The sequence below is a fragment of the Macrotis lagotis genome, chromosome 1 (genome assembly GCF_037893015.1).
Source record: "Macrotis lagotis isolate mMagLag1 chromosome 1, bilby.v1.9.chrom.fasta, whole genome shotgun sequence".
Classification (NCBI taxonomy): Eukaryota; Metazoa; Chordata; class Mammalia; order Peramelemorphia; family Peramelidae; genus Macrotis; species Macrotis lagotis.
The window spans coordinates 579,763,675-579,782,731 of NC_133658.1; the positions used below are offsets into that span (position 1 = coordinate 579,763,675).

At 37.9% G+C, this 19,057-nt stretch overlaps 1 protein-coding gene and 1 long non-coding RNA gene across 10 annotated transcripts in view; one reads left to right on the forward strand and one right to left on the reverse strand.

The window, feature by feature from the left end:
* The window catches only part of LOC141507234 (uncharacterized), a 38,720-nt gene extending 22,631 nt beyond the window's left edge, over positions 1-16,089 (reverse strand). The window contains exon 1 of the long non-coding RNA XR_012474107.1: positions 15,854-16,089. This is a non-coding gene — a long non-coding RNA (uncharacterized LOC141507234). The remainder of the gene's footprint in view (positions 1-15,853) is intronic.
* KALRN (kalirin RhoGEF kinase) overlaps positions 1-19,057 on the forward strand; it is a 1,044,937-nt gene that overhangs the window by 571,619 nt on the left and 454,261 nt on the right. The gene's annotated exons all lie outside the window — the stretch shown is intronic.

Sequence of the window (19,057 nt, forward strand, 5' to 3'; positions counted from 1 at the left end):
AAACTTAGAAGGTGAAGACATTTTAAATTATAATTTTAAAAGATTGTGCGATTTTTGTAGTTACTTATATTTGCATTTTGAAAACACTTTTTTGTTCCTCAATGGTGAAAAAAATAACTGAATTTAGCACCTATTTAAATTGATCTCTTTACTCCCCATTCATTATGTATGAACTTTTTGATTTTATATGTTCTATCCCTGTTAGAATGTGAACAACTTGAGGACAGGGTTCTGTCCTGGGCTTTCTTTTCTTCTCCCTCTACTCCTCCTGGTGATATCAGTCCTTAGAGTTTTAATTATCATCTCTATGCAGACAATTCTTAATACCCATCAGCCTTAATCTTTCAGCTGATTTTTAGTCTCATACCCCCTTTCAGAAACTGCCTCTCAGATATCTTAAACTGGATGCCCAGCAGACATCTTAAACTCAATATGCCCAAAATGGACTTCATCTTTCCAAAACCTTCCTCTTCCCCCATCTTCTTTATTACTTTAAAAGCAGCACTAACCCCCCATCCTTTCAGGTTCTTAACAGTACTCACTCTCTCATAATCTTGTTCCCTCCCTCCATCCAATCTGTTACCAGGGTCTGTCCTTTACACTTTTACATCTTTCAAATAAACCCCCTTCTCTCCTCTGACACTCCTACCCCTCTGGTGCAAGCTCAAATTATTATGCAATAACTTACTTATTGGGAGGTGGGTGGGGGAAGGGAAGAGGGTCTGCTTGCCTGTCTTCATCCATCTTCCATTCAGCCATTAAAATAATTTTCCTAACACATAAGTCTGGCCATGTCATCCTCTTTCTCAATGAGTGACTCCTTGTTGCTTCAAGGAGTAAAAACAAAATCTTCAGTTGGCATTCAATGTCCTTCATCACCTAGATGGCACCTACCCTTCCAGTTTCCTCATACTTTACTCCCCAACATGTACTCTGTGATCCAGTGACACTGGCCTTCTGGTTCTTCCACCAACAAGATCTTCTCCATTCTGGACAGCTTCTCTAACTGTCCTCTACTCCTACACTGCCTTCCCTGGATTCCTTTATCTAAAATTCCTCCTATAGAAAGTCTTAATTCCAGTGCCTTCCTTCTGTTAATTATTTCCTCTTTATCTTTTATTTAGCTCACTTTGTATATACTTGTTTGCTTGTTGTCTCCCCTGTTAGATTATAAATTCCTTGAGGGCAGGGACTGTTTTTTGCCTCTTTTTGTACCTCTAGCTCTTAGTATAGTATGTGGCACATAGTAGATACTTTATAAATGTTTACTGATCACTGGCTAACTGACTTGAGGGACCATTGGGTTTTACTAATTACAGCTCTGCCAAGTCACTGACCAAGTAAATATCAAGTATCTGAAGACCAGAATTCCAATGCAGCCTCAGACCTCCTGCTTTATTCACCCTACCAACTAGCTGCCCTTAGCTACAAATCATGATATCACCTCCTTGAGGCCTTCTTCAAGAACAAAGGACAAAAAGCAGCAACAGCTTTTAAGGAATAGACTTTCTGGAAGCCTAATCATTACTACCTTTTATTTAATCCAACTCCTCCTATATAGATCCCACTAAAACTCAAGAATCAATAAACATTCTATTTTGTAGACTTGAGCTATAATTACTTATCTCAGCTGTGTTTCACACTGAGAGGCTATTTTACAAAATATATTCTGGCCTCAGAGATGTTAATCAAAGCTTGAAGTGTTTCCAAAGCACTCATTAGATACACATTTAAATGGGAACCAACATGCTGGGAAGTGGAAAGGGTCAAAGGTATTTCCAAATCAATAAGGCCACACATCCCTCTGGAATATGGCAAAAAGTACCACGTGGGGTGGTGAGAACTCTGGTGTCAATTCCTGTCCTTGTATTTATCATGTGGGGGGAGGAGGACATAGGCAAGCTACTCTGTAAACATAAAAAAAATGAAAACATGCTCAGAAAGTTCCAATGATGCTCTTTTCAAGTTTCTGATGATTTCCTGATAAAACCCTCCATTGTAACAAAAAAAAAACAAGAAAAACAAACCAACACATTTGAATCTCAGTTTCCTCACCTGTAAAACAGGAATATCAGTTGCACTCCATAATATTTTTGTCAAGAAAAACTTCTATAGTAGTTTTACATATATATATATATATATGTATGTATGTATTTATATGTGTATGTATGTTATATAGAACTCTGCATATTTTAAAGCCTTGCAGAAGAGTGAGTTGTTATGACATCTGCACTATTTTCCAGAGAGAAGAGGGAAAAAAGTATACAACTGGAATGAAAAATCATTATCACCCTTGGGCTTTGTGCTGGACATTGTGCAAAACTCTAGCAACTTGGATTCAATTAATAAGATGGTCTGTGTCTTCTAGGCATTCACATTATAATGGGGAAGACAATAGTCAATCAACTTGCATTTATTAGGGACCTACTATATCCCTACTGTGTTCCCCCACCACTGGGAGAGAGAAAGGTCAAAACCTCTGGCAACTCACAATATAATAGGGAGAAAAACAGGAAAATAATTATACACATAGCCAGAGAATTTGAGGAGAGGGCAAACCCAGAAAAGGCCTTCCACAGATAGTGAGGATTTAGACTGAGTCTTTAAGGAAACCAGGTAAACTAAGAGGTGAAATGGAGAAAGAAGAATCTTCCAGGAATGAAGGATGGCCAGAGCTAGAGTAGAAAAGGAGGGAAGGAGTGTATTCCAGTAGGCTTGATATGAAGAAGACTGGGAATTAGCTAGTGAATATCCATTAATCAGAAGTCCATCATCCCAGGTCAGGAGTTTGGAGAAGAGAAGTGAAGGTGAGGGCAGGGACATGGCTACAAGAATAGAATAAAGAGGGGCGGCTAGGTGGTGTAGTGGATACCGGCCTTGGAGTCAGGAGTACCTGGGTTTAAATCCGGTCTCAGACACTTAATAATTACCTAGCTGTGTGGCCTTGGGCAAGCCACTTAACCCCATTTGCCTTGCAAAAAAAAAAGAATAGAATAAAGAAATAACTGTGATTTATGACCCTACACCCTGTGGTATCCACAAGACAGAAGGTGTTGACCTCACCAAAGTGAACTTTTTTAGGGCCATGAGTTATGTGAGTCTCTTCTTTAAAAGGCTAATTCCCCACAATTTGAGGTCCATCTTAAACCTAAGCTTACTAATACACTGAGTTCAATTGACTTGCATTTTAAACTTTTTGTTAGTCAATCAATGAGCATCTATAAAACTTCTACTTTGAATCAGGTCCTGGGGGATACAAAGAAAGTGAATGAAATGAAGTTTTTTTCCCTACATTTTTTTAGTCAGTTGGGGTTAAGTGACTTGCCCAAAGTCACATAGCAAGTATCTGGGGCAGATTTGAACTCAGGTCTTCCTTACTCTAAGACTGGTGCTCTATCCATTGTGCCATCCACCTGCCCCCTCCTTAACTCTTCTGAATGAATGTTCAATATTAAATAATGTTGTTCTTAGCATGAAACCCACCAGAAAAGACCTAGACTTAGTTTCCCTAAAGGGACCACTTTGGGTTTCTGATCACATCTGAAGGATCCTCTGATCACATACTTGCTAGGGTTTGTACACTTTTCAGCTATCCCCTGCCTTCCTTTATGTTTATAGGATCAATGCTTTATTTTTTTAATTTTCTTATTTTTTTATTCTCATTTCATACAAATGTTTTTTTACATTAATAAAATATACTTGTTTACAAGTAAACAAAATACCCCTCCCCCCATGAATAGAGATAGACTTGCTTGGGCAAAAAAGTAAAGGGGAGAGAAAAAAATTAAAATAAAAAAAATAATAGTAATAATTGTAGGTATGGCCAGGTGGCGCAATGGACGAAGCACCAGCCCTGGAGCCATGAGCACCCGAGTCCATATCCAGCCTTGTAAACCCAATAATCACCCAGCCATATGACATGCAAGCCACCTGATCCCCACTGCCCTGCAAAAACCAAAAAGAAGAAAGAAAAAAAAGACCCAAAATAAAATAAAATAGTAATACTATTAGGGGTGGCTGGGTGGCAGACAGAGTGTTGGCCCTTGAGCCAGGAGCACCTGGGTCCGAATCCAGCCTCAGACACCCAAAGATCATTCTGCTATGTGGCTCCAGGTAGGCCACCCAGCCCCACTTGCCCTGCACCCTCCCCCAAATAATAATAACAAAAAATGTGCTTCAGTCTTTGTTACAACATCAACTCTGTCGTGAGTGGATCACATTCTTTATGATAAGTCCATCACAAAAGTTACTTCCATATTTTTCCAACGTTGCCATTGCTGATCGCAACTCCCTCCTTTCTTATTTCTCCACTACCGTGTACTAAATTTTCTCTCACCTTTCACTCTGACTCTGCTGTAGGGTCGCTGAGTGGCGCAGCAGAGAGATCCCTGGTCCTGGGGCCAAGAAGCCCTGAGCCCCCATACCACCCCTTAGGCCCAGAATCCACCTGGCCCTATGGTCCTGGACAGGCCTTCCAATCCCAGCCCCTTGCAAGAAGTAACAAAGAAAATGTGTTATATCTGACCACTCTCCCCCCATGGTCCTTCCTCTCCTCCTTTATTCACATCCCCACCCCTTCCCCCTGCTCCCCCCTCCTTCTTACTCCAGATGCCTATACCCCATTGAGTACATTTCCTGTTTCCTCTCCTAGCCATCTCTGATGAGAGCAAAGGTTCCCTCATTCCCCCTTGCCTCCCCCCTTCCATATCATTGCAATAGCTCATTGTAATAAAAAAAATCTTATTATGTGAAATATCTTGGACTATTCTCCCTCTCCTTTTTCTTTCTCCCTTTCCATTTCCCTTTTTTTCCTATTGACTCCATTTTTACACCATATTTTATCTTCAAATTCAGCTTTCTCCTGTGCTTCAACTATAAAAGCTCCCTCTACCTGCTCTATTAACTGAAATGGTTCATATGAATATTATCAGTATCATTTTTCTATACATGTAGTTCATCCTCATTAAGTCCCTCATATTTCCCCCCTCTCCTCCAATCTCCATGCTTCACCTGAGTCCTGTATCTGAAGATCAAACCTTCTGTTCAGCTCTGGCCATTCCAAGAGGAACCTTTGAAATTCCCCTGGTTCACTGAAAATCCATATTTTTCCCTGGAAGAGGACATTCAACCTTACTGGGTAGTTCATTCTTGGCTGCATTCTAAGCTCTTTTGCCTTCCAGTATATTGTATTCCAAGCCCTACCAGCTTCCAATGTAGATGCTGCTAAGTCCTGTGTTATCCTGACTAGCAGCTCCACGATATTTGAACTGTGTCCTTCTGGCTGCTTGTAATATTTTCTCTTTGACTTGGGAATTCTGGAACTTGGCTATAATATTCCTAGGGGTTGGTTTTTTGGGATCTCTTTCTCGGGGGGATCGGTGGATTCTCTCCATTTCTATTTTGCCCTCTGCTTCTAGAATATCAGGGCAATTTTCCTGTAGTAATTCTTTGAAAATGATGTCAAGGCTCTTTTCCTGATCATGACTTTCAGGTATTCCAATAATTTTCAAATTATCTTTCCTAAGTCTGTTTTCCATATCAGTTGTTTTTTCAATGAAATAGTTCACATTTTCTTCTAATTTTTCATTTTTTTGGTTTTGAAGTATTGATTCCTGATTTCTGGTAAATTCATCCATCTCCCTGAATTCTATTCTTTGTCTGAAGGATTTATTCTCCTCAGAGTTTTCTTATCTCTTTTTCCATCTGGCCAATTTTGCTTTTTAAAGCATTCTTCTCCTCAATAACTTTTTGGACTGTTTTATCCATTTGACCTAAGCTGTTTTTTAGCATGCTATTTTCTTCAGCATTTTTTTGGATTTCCTTGACTAAGCTTGCTGACTTCATTTTCATGTTTTTCCTGCATCTCTCTCCTTTCTTTTCCCAGTTTTTCCTTCCAACTCCCTCATTTGATTTTCAAAGTCTTTTTTGAGCTCTATCATATAGCCTGAGCCCAATTTCTGTTTTTCTTGGAGTCTTTAGATGTAGGAGCTTGTGCTTCCTCATCTTCAGACTGAGTATTTTGATCCTTCTTGGGCTCATTTGCAAAATATTTCTCAATAGTCTTCCTCTTATTTCTTTGCTTGTTCATTTTCCCCACCCTAAGCCTGTTTTTTTGGGGTGTTTCCTGAGCTTTTGGGACACTCCCACAAGGGTCTCAGTGTGTGAGGCTCTGTCCTCCCTCCTGGTCTGTGAATGACCATAAGCACCTCCCTCTGCCATGGGGCCGAGGTGGGGGGGCCCTGTTGTTCTATGGGGGGGCCTAGACTGTGATCAGGATCTGAATGTGGTCAGAGCCCCAGAGTCCTGTTCCAGAGGCAGACGACAGAGCTCTGCAATCTCTCTCTCTCTCTTCACTCCCCTCCCTCAACTCAATGGGCTCATGCCCTGGAGGCTCCTGCTTACTGGCCCGCCTGCTTCTGTTTCCCTATCTGGGCTGCAGAAAGACCAAGCTGCTGACTGTGTGCCCTGAGGGCTGGGCTCCATGTGCTTGCTCTGGCAGAGGTCCCCGGATGTTCCCCCACTTTGTGCTGGTGCTCCCCAGGGTGCAGCTCAGGAGACTCCCCAGCTGCTGTGAGCCACAGCTCCCACGCCCTGGGGCTGCCTCCAGGAGGCTGAAGTTCTTTGGCTCTGGTGGGCCACGCCTCCGGCTGGCCACCCCTCTGACCCCAGGGAGCAGAGCCTTTCTGCTCTTTTCCAGGTTACCTTGAGTAGGAGAACTGCCTCACTGGGTCCCTTTGTGGGTTCTGTCTCTCAAAAGTTTAGTTAGAATCCTTAGTTTATGAGTTTTTATCAGAGAGCTCCTAAGACTGGATACCTTCATGTTGCCATCTTGGCTCCCCCCCCCCCAAGCAAGGCTTTTTATTCCTTCAACCCATCATCTCTTACTTAGTCTTGGAAGAAACTAGGGTGGGGAAGGGCAGTCTGCAGATATTGTTTTTTAACCATTGAAGTTGTCTAGTCAAAATAGAAATGAGAAAAAAATAGAACCCTAATGATAGAAAACAAATCAATTCTACCCTGAAATCTGATTACTTCTAAGCACATTCTTCAGGTCTGAACATTCAATTCCCAGAATATGGGCTATCGTTATCTCTGTTAGGTCACATAGGAAGCATCTATCTAGATCAACCATAATGAAGCTTAGCATCCATCCAGCCAACCAACTTTTACTCTTCAAAGTATGGAAGGAAGCAAATAACAGCTTAAAATTCCTTCCAATGGGAATGGCTAGGTAGCGCAGTAAATAGAGCATGGGCCTTGGAGTCAGGAGTACCTGAGTTCAAATCCAACCTCAGACACTTAATAATTACCTAGCTATGTGGCCTTGGGCAAGCCACTTAACCCCATTGCCTTGAAAAATCTAAAAAAAAAAAATCCTTCCAATGAAGAGACTTTGTTTCAGCAAAGCACTAGAAGTTGTAAAAGTCATATAATTTCCTTCTTTGGTACCATAATTTTGGCCTCTTTATTAGACTCCCCATAAATGGGATTAACATGAGTCAAAAAAGTCAGGAAGCTCTGAATTTGAATGCTGTCCCAGTGCAAGTCACTTAACTTGTGATCACCTCAGTTTCCTCATCTGTAAAACAGAAATATAATAATAGCACCACTTCTGAAATTGTTGTGAGGAACAACTGAGATTATATAGAGTACTATATAAATATTAAACTGTTGTTATTATCCATTAAAATACAAATGGAACTCATTTTCTTAGCAAAAGTAACACCATATTTAAATAAGATTCATAATTTAGAGGATATTTTTAAAATATGAATTCCAAATATAATTAGGTATCCTATGTTAGCTTTTAATTTTCCCCAAAATTGCTTAGCCTAACCCTGGGTTTTCATCTAGATTTGAAAAGCACTAACCCTCTTAATTTAAAGTGTAAATCCTTTGTAGGCCCAACACATGGTTCCATTTTGATTGTAATGTTTTAGTGCTATAAAACAGCTTGGCTTCAAAAGTCATCAGCTTTAATCTCTTGGTAAGAGAGTGCTATCTGCTAGTTTATTAAAGAGAAACCCATTCCCATTTTCCCAACCCTTTCTGTAGCCATTTGTGGTTCTAAGTTTTCTGTTCTCAACTACCTGCTTCTTCTCATACCTCATGACTGTTCAGAAAAAAAAAAGGAAAAGGAAATCACATAGCATTGAAATACCATTGATCTGGATTTACCTAAATTGGGTTCAAATTTTGGGACATTTCTTACAAATCACCTCTCTTTGATTTATGTCCCCACTCAGTATTTTCATTGGGAACATCAGAACATAATTTTCCATGGCCTCTACAGAAAAAGTAAAAGGACTTTCTGCATGTCAGCCTCAAATACTGAACAGGCATTATCTTTATTTATTTATTTGAAATGGCAGAAAATGCAAAACACAGAAGACTGACACCTAGCTTCCAAACAATAAATATTCTCTCTACCCTCCCAAATGACTTTATTTTTAATTACTTTGTATGTATTTGTATTTATTTACCTTATATTTATGCTGCATATATTTATACATCTATTTGTTATCTTCCCCATTAGGATGTAAGTTCTTTTCTTTTTTTTTTGTAATGAATTTTATTTTGTTTTCACAAGGCAATGGGATTAAGTGACTTGCCCAAGATCAAACACCTAAGTAATTATTAAGTGTCTGAGGTCGGATTTGAATTCAAGTCCTCTTGATTCCAGGGCCAGTGTTCTATCCACTGAGCCTCCTAAGCTGCCCTTGTAAACTCTTTTCAAGTAGGGATTATTTCTTTCTTTGCACTTGTGTCCCTAGTGCCTAATGAAAAGCCTGGTCCATAATAGGAAATCAGTTTTGCCTGTGGCTTTCTAACCCATCTCTTTATTGTCTAATAGACAGTGTATTAGTTTATCAGGACAGGAAAAAGAAGAGGTCAGTGTAATCTCCCCTTTAAAATATAGTAACTGAGAATCATTCTATAATCTAGATGTAGTTCAAGTGTATGAAGACATTATCACCTTCCTTATTCTGGACATGGCTATCTAAAATCAAATTTGCTTTCTGGGGACCATTGTGGCAACATGGGCTGATAAAACCTTTATGAGATTCTTTATATGATGGACTATCTAGCCAGGATTTTGCTGATGATTTTTAAAACCTTGTCAGAGTACTTCACATTTACAACTATTAAATTTCATCTTGTTATATTTGATCTATTTTTCTAACCTGTCAGGTTGTTTCTCTCTACTGATTCCTTTATCTAGAATATTGTCTTTCTCTCAGTCCTTACTCTCCCTCTCTCTCTCTTGGTAATGAAATTTGATAGGTGCTTTCTCTATGGCTCTCAACTAAGTCATTGATAAAGATGCTTTTGACTCAGATTATACAATGTCATAATTGGAAATGACCTTAGGGGTCTAACCTGTTCCTGAAAACAAATCTCTTCTACCACATCCCCAAGCAGTAGGCATCGAGCTATCACTTAAGGATTTCTAGTGAGCATATTTCCCACTATATTCTACAATAAATTCAAAACATATATCTAACATGAATATTAAAGTCATAACGTAAAAAAATTGGAAAGGAAGCATATCACATATTTTTCACAATTATGAGGAAGGAAAGAATTATTAGCCAAGGAAGGACTAGAAGCATTTCAAAATATAAAATTAGATAATTTTGATTGAAGAGCTTTTACACAAACAAATTCAATACATCTAGGATGAATAGAGAAAGAGTAGACTGGAAAAATTAATTACATCAAATATTTCTGTTAAGAGTTTGATAGCCAATATATAGTGTCCCAAAAGTCAATACAGAATAGTTTGAAACTGCTGTAAGACTTTTTTGGGATATCATGTATGTACACTGTTAACAAAAATATATGACTGAAAGTATTGTCCAAAAGAGAAATGGTCAATGAATATAAACAATTAATAAAAGGAAAATATTAAAAGGAATTATATGAAATAAGTCTCCATATTACAAAGAATAAGAAAAAGATAGGCATACTTTATGCATTGTTGGTGGAGTTGGTAATTGATACAAGCATTTTGGAAAAACATTTGGAATTATATAAATCAATGAAATCAAATATCTATTCTCATCCAGAAATTCCACTGGAGTATATGCCCCAAGGAACACATTGACCATGAAAAAGATAAGTTTTACATGAACCAAAATTTTTATGTAGCACATTTTGTGATAGCAAAGACCTGAATCCCAAGTGAATGTCCAAATGGCTAAACAGATTGTATTCTATGAATGTCTTGAAATATAACTATGCTGTAAGAAATGATGACCATGAAAAGAATACAGAGAAGCATGGAAAGACTTATATGGACTGATGCAGAAGTAAGCAGAGCCAAGAAAATACTATGCCCGATGCACTCCAGCATGGTAAACAGAAAGATAACCTAAAAATAATCAGAATTTAATGTTGTAGGGGTGGCTAGGTGGTGCAGTGGATAAAGCACCAGCCCTGGAGTCAGGAGTACCTGGGTTCAAATCTGGTCTCAGACACTAAAATAATTACCTAGTTGTGTGGCCTTGGGTAAGCCACTTAACCCCGTTTGCCTTGCAAAAACCTAAAAAAAAAATTTAATGTTGTAAAAAGATAAAAAAAAACAGACTTTGAAGAAGTCATTGTTTGTGGTTGTGGAATATATTTGATACCAATTTTTTCCAATATATTGATTAGTATTACTGGTCTTTTCCCATCTGCTTCCTCTTTTTCTTTTTTAATATTTGTCATAAGGGATGACTAAGGAATAGGGGGATACAGGTGGTAGGAAATTTAAGTTATGATAACAATAAAGTTGAGTGATAATAATAATAATAACAATAACAATAACTCTTAAATAGCATTTAATTAATGCCAGGCCTGTGTTTTGTTTTACAATTATTATTCCTCATCACAACTCCGAGAGGTAGATACTTTTATTACCCCTAATTTATAGAAGAAGAAACTGAGGCAAACAATGTTAAATGATTTGCCCAGGGTTCACATAGCTAGTAAGTAAATTTGAACTGTCTTCCTGACTTCAGACCCAGTACTAAGAAAAAATAAATGACAGAAATTAAAATCTACTCTAAAAGGATCTCTAATGTGACAGAATGCACTCACTCTCAAGGTAACCTATTTGACTGGTTGAGAAGTTTCTTCTATAGAATGAACCAAAATCTACTTCTCTGCAACTTCTGCCAAGTATATCTTTTCTTATCAGAGATTTCTTTACTATAGGATGAAATAAATATGTTGTCATGAACACAGAGCCACTCTAAGAACCAGGAAGATTTGGGTTCAGGTCCTATTTCTGAGGCATAATGGTTCTGTCTGGGCAAATTATTTCTTCTTTCAATGTTCTAGGCAACTTTCTAAATCCATGAATTGCAGAGAAGGTGGCTTTTATGTTGTTGTCATTTCAATTCTCTGTGATCTCATTTGGGGTTTTATTAGCAAAGATATTGGAATAGTTTGCCATTTCCTTCTTCAGTTCATTTTACAGGTGAGGAAACTGAGGCAAACAGGGTTAAGTGACTTGTCCAGTGTCACACAGCTATAGTAAGTGTCTGAGGCTAGAGTTGAATTCAAGATGAGTCTTGAAAGAGACTACTTGCATTGATAAAGGGAGCTTTCTCACTTGAAAACTTCCCTATATCATTGAAATCACAGGTCTAATCTCTATTCAAGTCACTAGCCAAATTGACAGTCTTTCAAATATCCAAAGAAAGTTTGGTCCCATTTCCAGGCTTCCTTTCCTCAGTTCTTTTTACCAATTCTAGCCTGGCAAGACTAGAGGCCACTACCTATATTGACCCCCTTCCTTTGGATACTCTTCAACTAATTCATACTCTTCCTAAAATGAGATGCTCAGAACTAATGCTATAGATATGGCCTGCCCGGGGCAGAATTCAACAACATTCATAGTTTTAATTGGGCAACTTTGTTCATTTACAGAGATAAAGGGAACCTTGGAGATCATTGAGTCAATTACTCCTCATTTTACAAATTAGGAAACATAGGCTGAAAGGGGTTAGGTGACTTGCTCAAAGTCATACAAGTATCAAATGCCTGAGGCAAGATTTGAACCTAGGTCTCCAATACTTCATTGCCTACTCCAAAGAGTTCCAGGAAACCTAGTATTCAAACTGAATAATTTTTAAATTAGAGTTAAATTGTTATATTTATTATACGGTATGGTTATATTTATTATTGTAATTAATTTATTTTATAGTTATTTCTTATATATTTCTATTATACATATTTTATTTCTTATATTAAATAATACTTTTTATCCAGTCTCTTTTCTTCTCCTAAAACCCAGACTGTATGCAGCTCCTGTCTGTAACTTGAAACCAAAATTCAAAACCCAGAAGTCCCTTTGAAGGATAATATTTAAAAGAAAGGAGACTGGGAGAACAAGAAACCCAGTAAGAAGAACAAACAAAGGTCACTTCATTTCCTGCATAAATTTCTAAAACCTAAAAAACACTTTTAAACCTATAACACACAGCATGAAAAAAAAAATGGAACTTTGCAGGAAAAATAAATAAGCTTTGGGCTGGTATTTTTTAATGGACTGTTTTCTATTTATAAAAAAGGTACACAATTGCTACTATTTTTGCAAATGTAATAAGGCTACCTTTAAGTTCTGAAAGGCTCTTAACCCCAAATCACCTATACCCCTCTTAGTTTCTATTCTGGTTTCCTTTGGTTCTTTTTTTTTTTAGGTTGTTTTTTTTTTTTTGTAAGGCAAATGGGGTTAAGTGGCTTTCCCAAGGCCACAGAGCTAGGTAATTATTAAGTGTCTGAGGTCGAATTTGAACTCAGGTACTCCTGACTCCAGGGCTGGTGCTCTATCCACCGCGCCACCTAGCTGCCCCAATTTTAATATTTTTTTTAGAGTTCCCCCCCCCACCTTTGGTTCTTACTGAAAATTCCTGCAAGATAGTCTCCAACTCACATAAAGTTGGTTAAGCCCTTGTTTCACCCAATCATAATACTATTGAATATTAGAGTATTAAAGAGCTCTAAAGATCATCTATATTCAAACTCTATCTTTTTTTTTATTAGTTGGAAAAGAGAGACTGAGGGAGTCAAATTGCTTGCCTGTGTTCACAGAACTAGTAAGCAGCACAGCCAAGATCTAAAGATGGAATTTCTGCTTCATATTCCATGATGTTAAATTACCTTATCTTGTCTTATAGAGGTAGAGACAGGTACTCTTTTAAAAAGTTTTACTGATGCCTTTTATTTTTGATTACATTCATTTCTGAATGTGCCCTTCTCTATTCCTTATCCAGCCAGCCTTTCCTTGTAATAAAAAAAAAGAAAAAGTTCATCAGAATCTATTGAAACATCAGAAAAGTCTGATAGCATATATAATATTCCATGCTCATGTCCCCCCACCTCTTGCAAAGAATAGAGGGAGGTACATTTTCTCAACTCTTGGTTATTATTATTATTGTACAGGATTTTGTCCTTTTTTAAAAAAATCTTTTTTTAAAAATATATTTTTTAATATTCCAACTGCATGCAGAGATAGTTTTCTACATTTATTCTTTTGCTAGATTTTTAGTTCCACATTTCTTTACTATCTCCCTTCCCTCCCCTTGATAGCAAGCAATCATTGATATATGTTATATATGCTAAACATATTTCCATGTTAGTCATGCTGTGAAAGAAGAGGATTCATGTCCTCTTGTTTTTCTGTTTTGTTGTTGTTTACTTTGTTGTAGTCATTATACAGGCTGCCTTCCTGGTTCTGTTTATTTCACTCTTCATCTATTCATATAAGTCTTCTCAGATTTCTCTGTAATCTTCATCTCCATCATTTCTTACATGGAAGTAATATTTCATAACATTTTGTATTAATTTTTTTCCATTTCCTAATTGATAGACCAAATATGGACTCTTATTTAGAATTAATTTTTAATTCTATATTCCAGATATGGAAAGTTAACAAGTTCCTCAAGCCCAGCAATGTATTTCCCTAAAGAGATCTCTTTTGTCCTCTAATTGTGGAGACCTTTAAATAAGTCTAGTGTGAGCTGTTACAATGGCATGATGTCTTTTTATTTTTATCTTCTCTTTTGGCATTGATTTTAACCTTTATTCTAATCAGTAGAACTGATATCACAGAGATGGCTGATTCTAAAATGACTCCTTTGTCAGTGGCTTGTCAATAACTATTAAGCAGGGTGGCAGTAGACAAAGCATTGGGCCTGGAATAAGAAATCCTGAGTCTACTTCCTAACTGTGTGTCCCTGAGTAAGTCATTTAATCCTGTTTGCCTCATTTTCCTCATAGGTGAAAATAAAGAGGTCAGAATGAAGGGTAGGTTTAAAAAGGAAAATGTTGAGATTAGGAAGGTTGAACATTGAGGCTGAAAATGCCAAAATATTTTCTGAAAATGTTTTTCCACTGACATATATCTAGTGACTCCTTTGGAAAGTCCAAGAATACCAGGTTTAGAACTCCCAATATAAATGAGTTAGAAGACATAGTCTCTTCCTTTAGAAAATTCACAGTTTTATTGGTATAATAACACTTCACATAGAAAATGAGCTAAATGACTTTACTGAGTGTGAAGCAAGAACATATTCATCAGTGGAAATAGGTTTTACATAAGAGCATATGCATAACCTGTATCAGATTGACTATCATTTTTGGAAGAGGGAAGGTTGAGGGAGTGAGTGAAAAAAATTTGGAGTTCAAAATCTTATAAAAATAAATGCTAAAAATTGCCATGGGGGGATTTAAAAAAAGGGGGGGGGAAGCATATTAATCAGCTATTCAGCAAAGATTTAAGTATCTACTATTTACCAGGCACACACCAGCCTGGACATTCCTCAGAGATGCAAATTAATGCCCTTGAGACCTTTTGTAAACTTTATTCTCCCTTTCTCAACTTGTTTAGTATGTTTGTCCTAAACACATTCCCAGTTTATCCAGTACATGATAGATGGAAGATAAGGTTTCTCTGCTGAGCCAGGATATTTCTGGATAGGCAGCTGGCCCCAACTGAGAAGTGGCAGAATATGGCATCCCATACATGGAAACAGTCAACATTTTTTTTCTTATCAGAGATTAAGAAGGGAAAAAAACTGATAAGAGCCGACACTGGGACTGTGCTGAGTAATTAGAAGCCTACAAATCCTAACTTTAAAATATTCAATATTAATTCTTGAATGAATGAATTAAAAAAATAATTTATTAATGAAATAAATTAAAGCTTAATTTTTAAAATGTGTTAAGCCTTTATTATTTATAAAGGACTAGAGATACAAATGCAAAAGCAAAGATAGTCTCTGACTTCGGAGTGCTTATATTCTAATAAAAGACAATTCATGGAAGGGACTGGGAGTCAGGAAGGAACTTTTGGACTTGGGAAGTTACAGGGATGGTGAAGGGAAGTGTAGGGAAGAGACTAGCACACCCTTTCCAGGAGTAATGATAGTATTCATTTGATCGTGATTCTGGAACTAGATAGGGAGTGGGAAGGTGGGACAGAGGGAAGTTTGGAGATGGCAAGCTAGCTGGCAAGAAGTTGGCCAAGGATTAGCTAGATAGCTCAGTAGAGAGAGCACCAGTCCTGGAGGCAAGAAGACCTGAGTTCAAATCGGACTTCAGACAGTTGACACTTACTAGCCTTGTGAACTTGGGTAAGTCCATTGGCAAAGAAGCAAGGAATAAAGTGAAGCATGACCAGATCCTTCTCAGACTCTATTCCATAGAGAAATCAAAGTTCAAACACACTTCAGCAGCGAACTGCTGGCCAAATATATGCTGAGGACCTGATCCCTTGGTCGAAGAATACTAGATTCTCATTTACATTATATTTTATTTATGACTTAGCTGCCATCCATTTAATTTTTAAGTCCATACCTACCTTCCTCTTTCTTTTGCTGTAATACTCCCTTGGCCTAAGAGACTCTTCGAAGTCTTTTTGTCCTGGTTGGATCAGCCATCCTAGCAGAAAAAAAGCCTAATTGAATACCCCCTAGTGTTCTAAATGTGGCTCCCAGTCTTATTACAGAGAATAACTTAGTTACAGGAATGGATATCCATGTATATGTGTGGAGGAGAGTTTCTCTCAGTGTTCCAGCCACTAGAAGGCCACATAGCCCCATTGTTGCTGCCTTTTGGAATTCCGTAAGCTTCTCTCATACCTCCCTTCTGCTCTGCCCTTCAGATGGCTGACCCCTCAGGAATCAGGTCCCTATAAAAGAGGATCTTGAGAACTTGAGCACTTGCCCTCAGAGGGAGAACAAAGAGGCTCAATGGATAAATTCACTAAGTGCCCAGGCACTTAACCAGAGAACAATGGAGACTCATTTCCCTGAGTTTTTAATTCACTAATGAACTCCCTAATAATGAATTGTCTCTCCCAATCCTGAGTCCTCAAAATAAGTCTTCTGTTTTTCCCGGTAAGAGGATGATTGGTACAGGGAGGCTGGGGTAAGCTCATATTGACAGGAGGCTTGTACATTGTAGAGACATGTCATTCTGGAATGTTCTGTATCTCTTCGGAGCACAAAACAAAAAAAAAACCAGGGGGCCAAGGACTACAGCAGGGGGGACATCAGGGCCAAATTACCAGAACACTTTAGCAGACTGGATCTGTGGGGGCTGTTAAGGATAGGAGATAGAATGAACTGCGTGGGTTTGGCTACTGAAATTTTCCAGAAGTGTGTGTGTGTGTGTGTGTGTGTGTGTGTGTGTATGAGAGAGAGAGACAGAGAGACAGAGAGAGACAGAGACAGAGTGACAGAGAGATCGAAAAGAGAGAAAGAGAGAGAGAGAGAGAGAGAGAGAGAGAGAGAGAGAGAGAGAGAGAGAGAAGAGAGAGAGAGAGAGAGAGAGAGAGAGAGAGAGAGAAAGAGAGAGAGAGAGATGGAGGTTGTTGGGTATGGACTGTGGGATCAGATGATTCTTAGCGGGGAGGAGTTCTTCCCAATTCAGGATTTATCTAAGATTCAGAACTCTGTGTAACAGGTAACACTCAAACTACTCTTCTTTCCTAAAGTCTGTTCTTGGTCCTCTTCTCTCTCTTAGTTATATAGTCCAGATATGGAAAGTTAAGAGGTTCCTCATGCCCAACAAGATCTATTCCCAGCAAGATCCTTTTGCCCTCTGATTTTGGCTCAAGTTGAATGACTTCATTTACTCCTATGGTTTCAATTACATATGAAAATGTAGATTTTTTAGTATATGACTTAGTTGCCATCCATTTAATTTGTTAAGTCCTATGTAGATGATGACCAAATCTGTATCCTTGCTCTCAGGGTCTTGCTTATGTTCCCATCCAACTTGCTGCTCTATCTAGATGTCTCATTGGCACCCTAAATTCAACCTGCTCCAAATAGTTGGCCTCCTCATCTGTAGTAGGTGAGGAGGAAGAGGAAGATACCTGACAGAGTCTAGGGGAATTGAAGCATGGGTAAGGTCCTTCCTTAAATGGTGATCCTAGGGAGGAAGTCAGAAATGAAATGCAAACAAGAAGTACCAAGAAGGGATGATGAGATGAAATTAAGTCCAATCAGCTTATTTTGCCTGAAGTCATTCTCCAGTGCTGGAAGGAGAAATATTAATGTGGTATACTCAGAAGACTGGGCCAGGAGCATCGTATGTTGGAAAGATCATCATGTATCTGAATACTAATGTGTATAACTTTGGGTGAATTACTTCTCTCTAACCTTTGATTTCATTTTCTGCAAAATGAGGAAGTTATACTATGGGTCTCCCCAAATTCTCTCAGATCTAAATTCTATGAGATTATTTCCCAGGAGACAGGAAGGAATTATAATCAGCAGTTTTGAGATTCAGCAACCTGAAAGATGCTAGTTTGCCCAAGGATTGCTGGGAGCTCTCTGTGTTTCAAGGTCATATTACCCATGCAGGACTAAGGGACTTTAGCTGGTGCTAATAGTAACATGAGGGCAGAGATCTCCAGATGAATCCTACTCAAGAGGGAGAAGATCAAACATCCTAAGATGAAATGAGTTGATAGTCTCTGAGTGTATTCCTACTGATAGCTTAGGAACATAACACGATGGTGTTCCATGTTCTATTTTTTAAAAAATCTGAACTTAAATACTTAAAAAGTATTTCTCTACACATACTAGAACACAAAAAGAAGATCCTATATATAACTGTGAATCTGCATTTCATTTTACTTGCTTTAAAAAAAGTATTGAATAAATTTTATGTTATTTTCAAAATTATCCTTCTTACCCATGCATCACTTTTGTTAACCTCCATTTTCTCATAGACTCTCTCCTCAATTAACTGAGAGAAAAGGGTGGAGGAACACTAACAAATCATTGCTTAATGCTCTTAATATTTTTATTCTTCTTCCCTTTCTGAAGTGGAATAGTTGATTTCCCAAGTGCCTTATTCACACTGAAGTATTAAGGGCTGATAATAGGTAAATATGGCATTTTTGAATATGCTACATAGCTAGAACAGTGCTTTAACTTAGAGGAATTAATTTCTAATGGTAGAATTTGAGACCCAGGAGGCAAAAAATAGAGATTTCAAAGCAGGGGGAGCTAACTGGAATCCTTTAAATCATACCTTTAAATATTTAGCCACTATGGCTGTCCCCAAAGTCAGTCCTCATCAAAGTCAAACTAGTCTTGAAAGAGGATAATCTTTTACTGGAAAGTTTCCAAACTATGTTTTTAATAATCTAGAGTCTCCAAAGACTCTTGGGGGCCCTGGAAATAATAAAGATATATTTATTGTTAGTTTATTCCATCTCCTAAGAGCCCTTCACTAACATAGTCCTGGGATCAAATGAGTTAATATTTTCAAAGTTCTTTGCAAATTTTAAATTTCTTTATAAATGATAGTGATGATGATGATGATGATGATGATGATGGTGATGGTGATGGTGATGCTATTGTTGATGATGGTGGTGGTGGTGATCATGATGATGATGATGATGATGATGGGAAAAACACAACTTTGGAGGAAGAAGACTGGGGTTCAAATACTGATTTTATCACTAACTACATATATAATTTTTAACAAGTCATTCAATCTTTCTGGACCCCAGAGTCGTTAGCTGTAGAATGAGGGGTGTGGGTTA